General features: G+C 40.5%; 1 long non-coding RNA gene across 7 annotated transcripts; it reads right to left on the bottom strand.

Moving 5' to 3' along the window:
* Positions 1-1,150: 1,150 nt before the first annotated feature.
* On the bottom strand, positions 1,151-6,409 carry LOC119296087. Of its 7 annotated transcripts, XR_005144804.1 has the most exons (6): positions 5,814-6,409; positions 5,365-5,635; positions 4,856-4,953; positions 3,846-3,933; positions 1,732-3,127; positions 1,151-1,635 (listed from the first exon to the last, which is right to left on the bottom strand). It is a non-coding gene; the product is annotated as an uncharacterized LOC119296087 (long non-coding RNA). The 7 variants fall into 7 exon arrangements; XR_005144805.1 differs by having other exon boundaries at positions 1,732-2,009; positions 3,043-3,127; positions 3,846-5,635; XR_005144806.1 differs by having other exon boundaries at positions 1,732-1,798; positions 3,043-3,127; positions 3,846-5,635.
* Between the last annotated feature and the right edge of the window lie 2,460 nt (positions 6,410-8,869).

Here is an 8,869-nt window from a genome sequence, read left to right as displayed (position 1 = left end):
TACTCGTACTAATCTACGTGTGCGTTTGTGCTGATGTATTCTTCAGAGAGTAATTTAGAAAGGTTCCAAAAAATAGTACTTGAACTGATGTCTATATGGTTTTGTACTTAGCGTGTATGGTTTTGTACTGAGCGTGTGTTTTCACAGTTTTGCTCTTAACTTTTCAATGGTTTACTGTATCATCGTCCCTGAACTTGTGTGGTTTATATCATTGAACTGAATGATATTTTTTTTCATCAGTTCACTGTCCATTTTTTCATCACACTTGAGAAAGTCATTGATAGGTTTACTTACTGGGCAGTAACACATGAACTCCTGAGGCAATAATACATGAACTACTAGGAACATAATTTTTCATCAAGCACTTGAAAACATAAACATTACACAAAGAGAAGCACTAGACACTAAATGTAAAAATAACTCCCACATCCATCATATACTGGGGCTTTCACTTGAATAGTAAAATTTGTTTATCCCTCGTAGATCAAAACACAAAACCTGAAGAAAAGAAGTATTGGTTTCTCATTAACATAACAACACACAGGAGCACAAAAGCATAGCTTTTCGCCAATGTCAGTATAGTGCATCGTTGCATTTTTCTCATTCTTGTTGTTGTCTTCCTGGACTGTTGAAAGTTCTCTTCCTAGTCATTTATTGTCATGGCCGACAATGCCTGAAAGTGTTCTTCCAGGTCTCCACTCTCCCAAAATCCGTAAACCGTTAAAAATCAATAGATTTACAGAATGTATATAGAAATGACGAATGAATCTCCTTCAAGATCGGTGATGAAGGATGCAATAAATATAATAGACAAAATGCCAAAGCATAGAATAAATGAGAGCAGAAATAAAACAACGCCTTAGTTTTCCCAAGTTTTTCGTGAGCCACCTTGGTTTTTTTTTCCTTGTTGATTTTTTCTTCTATGAAGTTATGGTCTTTTTGAATCTGAACAGATGATGGACCATTTTTTTGCTAAATTGTCACACATATTCTAAAGTGGTGAAGGAGCTCATGTCACTACCAAATCAATGGTATTAGAAGTTCATGGAATGTAAGTAAAACAAAACAACTGATTTTCAAGTGCTCCTATGGACTAAATTTAAATTAGAAATTAAACAGAACTTAATTTTTCAAGTGCTCCTATGGGTAGTACATGCACAACCTGGCAAGGCAATGTACAAGTTCATTTGAAACGAACAACCAAGTTCCTGTACAATAAACATTATAAGTTCAGAAAGAAACCTAAAAAGAGTTTTGTACTGTTTCTGCTATAGCAACTATAGCAACAAAGTTAATGTCACAACCACATCAATTAGGATACTAGAAGTTCATGGAATACAAGTAAAACAAACTAATTGGTTTTTAAGTGCTCCTATGAACTGAACCTAAATTGGAAATTGAACAAAACTTAAACGGTGGAAACTTAAAGTAAACCAGCCACTTTATACGAACTAGTCCTGCTTGAACTGATGTTCCCATTCCACTTGGACGGCTGCCAGTCACCATGGTGTACGTGGAGACTGGCCACAGTAGCAAGGGACACATGCGACGACGCCGAACTCAACCACGGCGAGGCGGCCACCAGTAGCGGATCATCACGGAAGCCCCCGTTGAACGGACTCATGCAATGAATACCTGCATTTCATTTTCATTTTTTGCGTTGCCAAAGTGCTCGTTCCACTTGTGTGTGCTATATGAAGAAGATGGAAACACAAAGGAAATCGGACTCACCATCAGGAAGTAGATGAACAGAAAAGAATACAAAAGATGAACTTGTGCATCTTGTTTTAACTTCGACCTACGAAAAAGGGAACAAATATGAGAGATGAGTTTTTGTCAAGAAGAACTTACCAGGGTTTGGTGTTCAAACTTTTAAATGTTGTGCTACCAGAAATAGAGAATAACATCATGCGTCGACCAGATCAGCGACTTCCTCATGGGCGGCCTCCCATACACCGCGAGGGCAACACATACACACACGAACTGACCCGAATACACAGCATGACCGGCTAGATAAACAAACTGATAAGAATACATATCTTCTTGATTATGAACTGATAAGAATACACAACACGGATAGCTAGCCATGAACTTCTTGAACTCCCCTAACATAAGGTTTAGGTTTTTAATGGTTTTTTGGTGTTCACGTTCTTTACGAAGTCCCTGACTTCTCGACTATGAACTTACTACATAGAAGGATCCTCAAATACATGTATAACCTGACAGGAGCTGACAGAAAATGTTACAGCAAAATGGCATTTTTACTCAACATAATCATACAATCATATCTTGTAATACATCCATCACGATGGAATCAAATGCACAGTAAAATGGCAGCATTACACATACTCGAGAACTAACAGATTATTCCTTAGTTACTCTGATCAACTTCAGTTTTCTTCAGAAATTGGATGAAAAATAGCATCGGCTATGTTATAAATTTTTTGCTTCTCTAGCACACTTGTTGGGACTATTGTTCATCACACGGTGAACCTCTTTTTTCTGTTTTTCTTGACTACCATAGAATAAAATATTGAACTATTTTCTATAAGTATAGTTTTTATTTTTTTAATAATTGTTCAACGAACCTCCCCGCCTCATGAGTTTGAACTTATGAATTTATTAGAAATGAACTTGTGTGAGACCTTTTCTTTGCATAGCGTACTACCATTTTTTTGTTTAGTTTTTCATACATAGTGAACTGTCATATAATTTTGAGCAAAGTTTTTTGATCCTTTTTAAGTTTGAAAAATGAACTTTTTTCCTACGCTATTGCTGTTTTTGCATGGTCGTCTTACGTTCCTTATGTACTTGAACTGATTAAAGTTTGAAGATTTGAACTTATATTTTCTTAAGTATCGACTATGCAAAATATATAAATCCATTTTTCTTAAGTATAGACAACGTAGCCAGAGGAAGATCTATAGAAAAATCAAAAGAGAAATTTTGATAAGAACATTACAAGTTTGAAACCATTCAAGAATTAAGTTCCTATGGCTAGTATAAGTAAAAGTAATTTTCGTACTCCACATGTAGTAATACCTGGACTTGCTGTCACATGTGTTCTTCATAGTAAATCGAGGCAAATGAGATGGTGATCATTCTCTTCATTTTCTTTTTCTATATCCTGCATCAGTTCAAAAATCCAATACAAGTTTCCGTTCAAAAGAGAATTTCATTCATGCCTTGACTGACTAGCAGTAATTAAATAATCAAAAATAAGTTTTTTCTAACCATTTTATGTACTATAAATCACTCCAAATAATCTAGCATTTAGTAACGACTATTAATCAGATGAACAAATGAGGTTGTTAACGAGCCAATTAACGATAAAAATGAAGTCAGCTAATAAGTTACTAGCCGAAACAAATTTCTGTGTTTTGAAGCAGCAGCAATAGTTGTACTGAGGGAGACATCCATGGGTGATATATAGTTAAACTTGCATGACGTGCAAATAAGAGCATGACTTCTGTACTTACTAGACGAGCATGACTTCTGTACTTACTAGACAATACTACGCGAACAAGTATAATGCTATGTGAACTTTTTTGATGGATGACCTTTTAGTTTTTATTATCAGTACTTGTTGAAAATAAATATTTAAACCACCAGACTTGAATGTGGGAATCAAAATTCAGAAGAGCGGCATCTCAACAGGGATTACACTAGCTTTGACATTCTAACAATAGTGAGGGCTCAAATGCCAGGTAATGTACAGTAACTGAAAAGGCATCATTTTCCTGACATTCGGTTCTGAAACTATGTGGACCTAAGTAATTATTGGCAGTCAAGAAATGTACAAGTTGCATATATTTCTGCCTAGTTAATTATGCTAGCAAGCTTACCAAGTCAAAAAAAATTCTTGAGAATAATCTGGTCAGGATCCAAACTTTTTCAGTGAACATGCGGCACAAATTGGATGAAAAAGGAAACCTGTAACAAATAATTTTCATTTCCGTAAGCAGAGACAATCAGGAAAAGACACCGACTTTCAACAAGAAATGTGTATTAGGTGTTTTTTTCAAACACCCGCACACCAAAATTACTGCAGTTTCAACTGTACACGGAAACATGCAGGTTTTAGATTTAGAAGTGCCATTGGAGGTTTCAAAAGTTTCATCTAGAGTGGCACATGTAGTTATGCAACTAGAAAAATTATATATATAGGAAAAGAAACTTATTCCGACAAACTGGAGCTAGGAACACAATATTTGTCTTTCAGGCAGAAGTACAAACACCGACAGGCAGAAATGCTATTAACTTTTCGCTCCCCTGCATTAATATTTGTACACAAAGACTTGTAGTCCTGTCAGGAGCATTCATACTCTTTGAATCTTTTTTTGTTCTCTGTATTTTCATGTGGTTTCTTATATGAACCTTTTTAAAATCTGAATTCCTCGTGATGATATTTGCAAGCCTTCTGAGACGATGTTGCTGAACTTGCGTTCGATTGCATTTGTACTTGAAGGAATTTTTACTAAACACCACAATCATCTACTTGTATTCATCATTTACTGCTATGACTAGTTGGAAGGATAACAGACCAATCGAGTGGCATGAGTTACGGTGACCCATTACACATAAAATTTGAACTTCTTTTTCTACTAAGAGGGTTGGGCGTGTTTTTTGTTTTGAACTAGTAGTGGTCTTGGTTTTGAGTTTATCTGGTAGCACTACATTATTTCAGTCAGCTCGATCTTCATCAGTACTAGAATGACTAGACAAGAAGTTTCGATTTGTAGCAGCACACACACCAAACTTACAGAATTTTTCTTTAACTTTTTTAGGTGTTTGCATCAGTACTAGTATGATTGGAAAAATATTTCAGATTTGTAGCAGCACACATGAAACTTACAGAATTTTTTGGAAATGTACGAGTTCTGATTTTTTGAACTCCTCCAATGGTTGCACATGAACTGAGAAATATAGCGACTAAAGGTACATCATTTTGACCTGAAAAGCAACTTGACTGAAAATTGACATACACATCCAAAATTTCAAAACTACAATACCTGCCCTATGTTTTTCTGCTACTACACTATCAAAACTTTTATTCAAAACGTCTCTGAACTTTAAACCTCAATCTTCCCTCAACTGTAATTTTCATTTCGAAAAAAAAGCATCCAAAAAGCAAAAGCACAAACTGTACAAAAGGTTTTAGACATCAAACCAGTAGAGAATTGAATAGGCATCCGGCAGCAACTTGCTAAGCATAGCATGAGTCATACACATACGCATTTCAGCCGATGATGAAGCGAGCTAGCAATCATCCATCAAGATGCTCTTTTTTGGCTCACTAAGCTTGACAGGGGAGGAGCTCTACTTGTCGCAACATCACTACTTGAACTGGTGTGAGTACCATACCTGGACGGACGGGCAGAAGGGATACGGTCTGGCGCTTCGCATGGAGTAGGCAAGAGGAGGGGGCATCCACAGGACGTGTTTGGAGTACCACGCGCCGCTGGATGGTGGCTGGAGGGGCGTTGCGGCTAGGTGGTGCGGCGGTTCGGACAACGGCATCTAGGCTTGTCTGCCGGTGGCGCTGTGGAAGACAAGTGGAGCAAGCCCGTAGTGCAGTTGAAGCCAAGTGGAGCAAGCCCGTAGTGCAGTTGAAGCCAAGGGGAGCATGCCGTCTCTAGCAATTTTCAAGCACAACTTAGCTACAAATAAACGATGAACAGAGCAAAGCTAGTAGTCCAGTGCACTGAGACATTGTAGCAAACACTTGGCGTGCATCCAAAAATGTGATTTTTTATTAGTGAACCGCCGTTGTTTCTTTCATCAAACTAGCACTGAAGAATTTCATGTCTTACCGAGTGTTAAGGGAAACAAAACCATAGACGATGTTGTTTGCTAGCGCATATGCAACACGATGACCTCGTCAGAGAAGCAGCACCGGTAGGATCCAACAAATTATGTCAAGGGACCGAGCTTGTGGGTGAGGACAGCAGGAGGGGGCGGCAGTGCAGGGGTGGTGGAGCGGGAAGGTCAAGTACGAGGCAGCGAGCGGAGGACCTCGAAGAGATGAGGGGGCTGGGAGGAATAACAGAAGGAGGGAGGCCTGCGGCGCTAAATTGAGATGCGATGGGAGCGGAGATGTGTTGTAGAGTCGAGGGCAGTGCTGGTCTCGCCGGACCGAAGGCGTGATGGTGGTAGGTGGGGATCGGAGGCACTGGGGTTGGGGTCGCCGGGGATGGGGCGCGCGGGGGCTAGGGGTCGCCGGGGATGCGGCGCGCCGAGGTTGCAGGTCGCTGGGGATGCGGCGCGCCGGGGTTGCGGGTCATCGGGGATGGAGTGTGCCGGGGTTGCAGGTCCTCGGGGATGCGACGCGCCGGGGTTGCGGGTCGCCGGGCCTGGGGTGTGCTGGGGTAGCCGCCGCCGAAGATGGGGCATGACGGGATTGGTGGGGCGGGAGGTGGGGTGTCGTGTGCGGGAGGGGCCAGAGTCAAGAGGGAGGTGGTGGCATGGGCTTTAGCGCGCCGTTAAAGAAGCCAAACTGTTACTACTAACACAATAGTCCAGCCCGTTTTACTTATATAGGAGTAGGATTTTCTACAATAACTTGCCACAGAACTAGTTAAGGTTTTCGACGGTGTAAAAGTTCTTAAAAATCCTGAAAAAAATACTAAAGCAACACACCTATAATATAACATGATCCAACGAAGGGATTGAAAAAATATGGCTATATGTGTCCTGGGCAAAAAGAACAAATGTTCAATATATATTGATCCTGCAGTGAGCTGAAATGCTTGTTTTTTCGCCAAGGACACATAAATGCATATTTTCACAATTACATCGTTGGATCATCTTATAATATTAGAGTTAGACTCCCCTATTTATTTCATATTTTGTACTTACTTTTAAACTTTTAAATATTTAGCAAGCCTTAACTAGTTCTGTGGCAAGCTATGATAGACACAGTTTTACCTATAGGCCTATCAACCTATATATGAAATTTTCAATATATATAGTAGGCCTATCAACCTATATATGAAAATTTTAAAATTCTCTTACATTATATAGTAGGCCTATCAACCTACATGAATTAGATGACGTCACACTCAATGAACAATCATCGGTTTATGAAATGCCCTCTTCTCACCGTCCTGGCCCACCAAAAATCCCTCCCCCTCCTGTGCGCGATTCCCGCCCAACGCCAGCTGCACGCATTCATGCAGAGCCAACTCCTCTGCCGAGCGTTGCCTGCATTGGTTGACTGACATGCAGGCCAGGTACCCAACGGGCCCACACATCAGTGGACACGGTATCGTACTTCAGAGTCGAGGGCACCGCTTGTTGCATGCCCGACTGAACATACCTCCTTGCCGCATTCAAACGCATCCATGAAACCCATTTGGAAGCCGAGAAAGCCAATCCGGCCACACGTCTGTTCTTGACCGGGCCGGCATTAAATGCCGCGTGAACCAAGCTCTGATGCCTACTACGCAACATTTCTTCTTGTAGACGTTGTTGGGCCTCCAAGTGCTGAGTTGTGTAGGACAGTAGCAATTTTCCCTCAACTGGATTACCTAAGGTTTATCATTCCGTGGGAGGCATGGGATGAGATGGTCTCTCTCAAACAACCCTGCAACCAAATAACAAAGAGTCTTTAGTGTCCTCAACACACCCAATACAATGATAAATTGTATAGGTGCACTAGTTCAGCGAAGAGATGGTGATACAGGTGTAGTATGGATAGTAGATATAGGTTTTTGTAATCTGAAAATATAAAAACAACAAGGTAACTAGTAACAAAAGTGAGCAAAATTGGTATTGCAATGCTTGAAAATAAGGCCTAGGGTTCATACTTCCACTAGTGCAAAGTCGCTCAACAACTATAACATAATTAGATCATATAACAATCCCTCAACGTGCAATAAAGAATCACTCCAAAGTTCCTATCGGACAACATAGGACGAAAACGTGCAGCAACCCCTATGCATAGATGACCCCAATGTCGCCTTGGGAATCCGCGAGTTGAGTGCCAAAACATACATCAAGTGAATCAATAGAACATCCCATTGTCACCACAGATATCCCATCGCAAGACATACATCAAGTGTTCTCAAATCTAATACTCAATCCAACATAAAAAAAACTCAAAAAGCAAGACTCAATTCATCACAACAAGAGATAGAGAGGGAAGAAACACCATATGATCCAACTATAATAACAAAGCTCACGGTACATCAAGATCATGCCAAATCAAGAACACAAGGGAGAGAGAGAGATCAAAAACATAGCTACTGGTACATACCCTTAGCCCCGAGGGTGAACTACTCCCTCCTCGTCATGGAAACCGCCGGGATGATAAAGATGGCCTACGGTGATGGTTTCCTCCTCCGGCAGGGTGCCGGAACGGGCTCCTTGGTTTTTCATGGCTACAGAGGCTTGCAGTGGCGGAACTTCCGATCTGGGGTTCTTTTCGGAGGTTTCTATATTTATAAGAATTTTTGGCGTCGGAAACAAGTCAAGGAGGTGCCCGGCGTGCCCACAAGCCCTCAGGGTGCGCCCCCTGGCTTGTGGACTCCTCGGGACTCTTCTGGTCCATCTCCGATGCTTTGGGGGTCTCTTTTGGTCCATAAAAAATCGTCGTAAATTTTCAGCTCATTTGGACTCCGTTTGATATTCCTTTTCTGTAAAACTCAAAAACAAGGAAAAAACAAAAATTGGCACTGGGCTCTAGCTTAATAGGTTAGTCCCAAAAATAATATAAAATAGCATATTAATGCATATAAAACATCCAAAACAGATAATATAATAGCATGGAACAATAAAAAATTATAGATATGTTGGAGACGTATCAAGCATCCCCAAGCTTAATTCCTGGTCGTCCTCGAGTAGGTAAATGATAAAACAGAATTTTTGA

The sequence above is a fragment of the Triticum dicoccoides genome, chromosome 4B (genome assembly GCF_002162155.2).
Source record: "Triticum dicoccoides isolate Atlit2015 ecotype Zavitan chromosome 4B, WEW_v2.0, whole genome shotgun sequence".
NCBI lineage: Eukaryota > Viridiplantae > Streptophyta > Magnoliopsida > Poales > Poaceae > Triticum > Triticum dicoccoides.
Note: the sequence above shows the minus strand (reverse complement) of the source record. Positions and strands in the feature narration are given on the sequence as shown.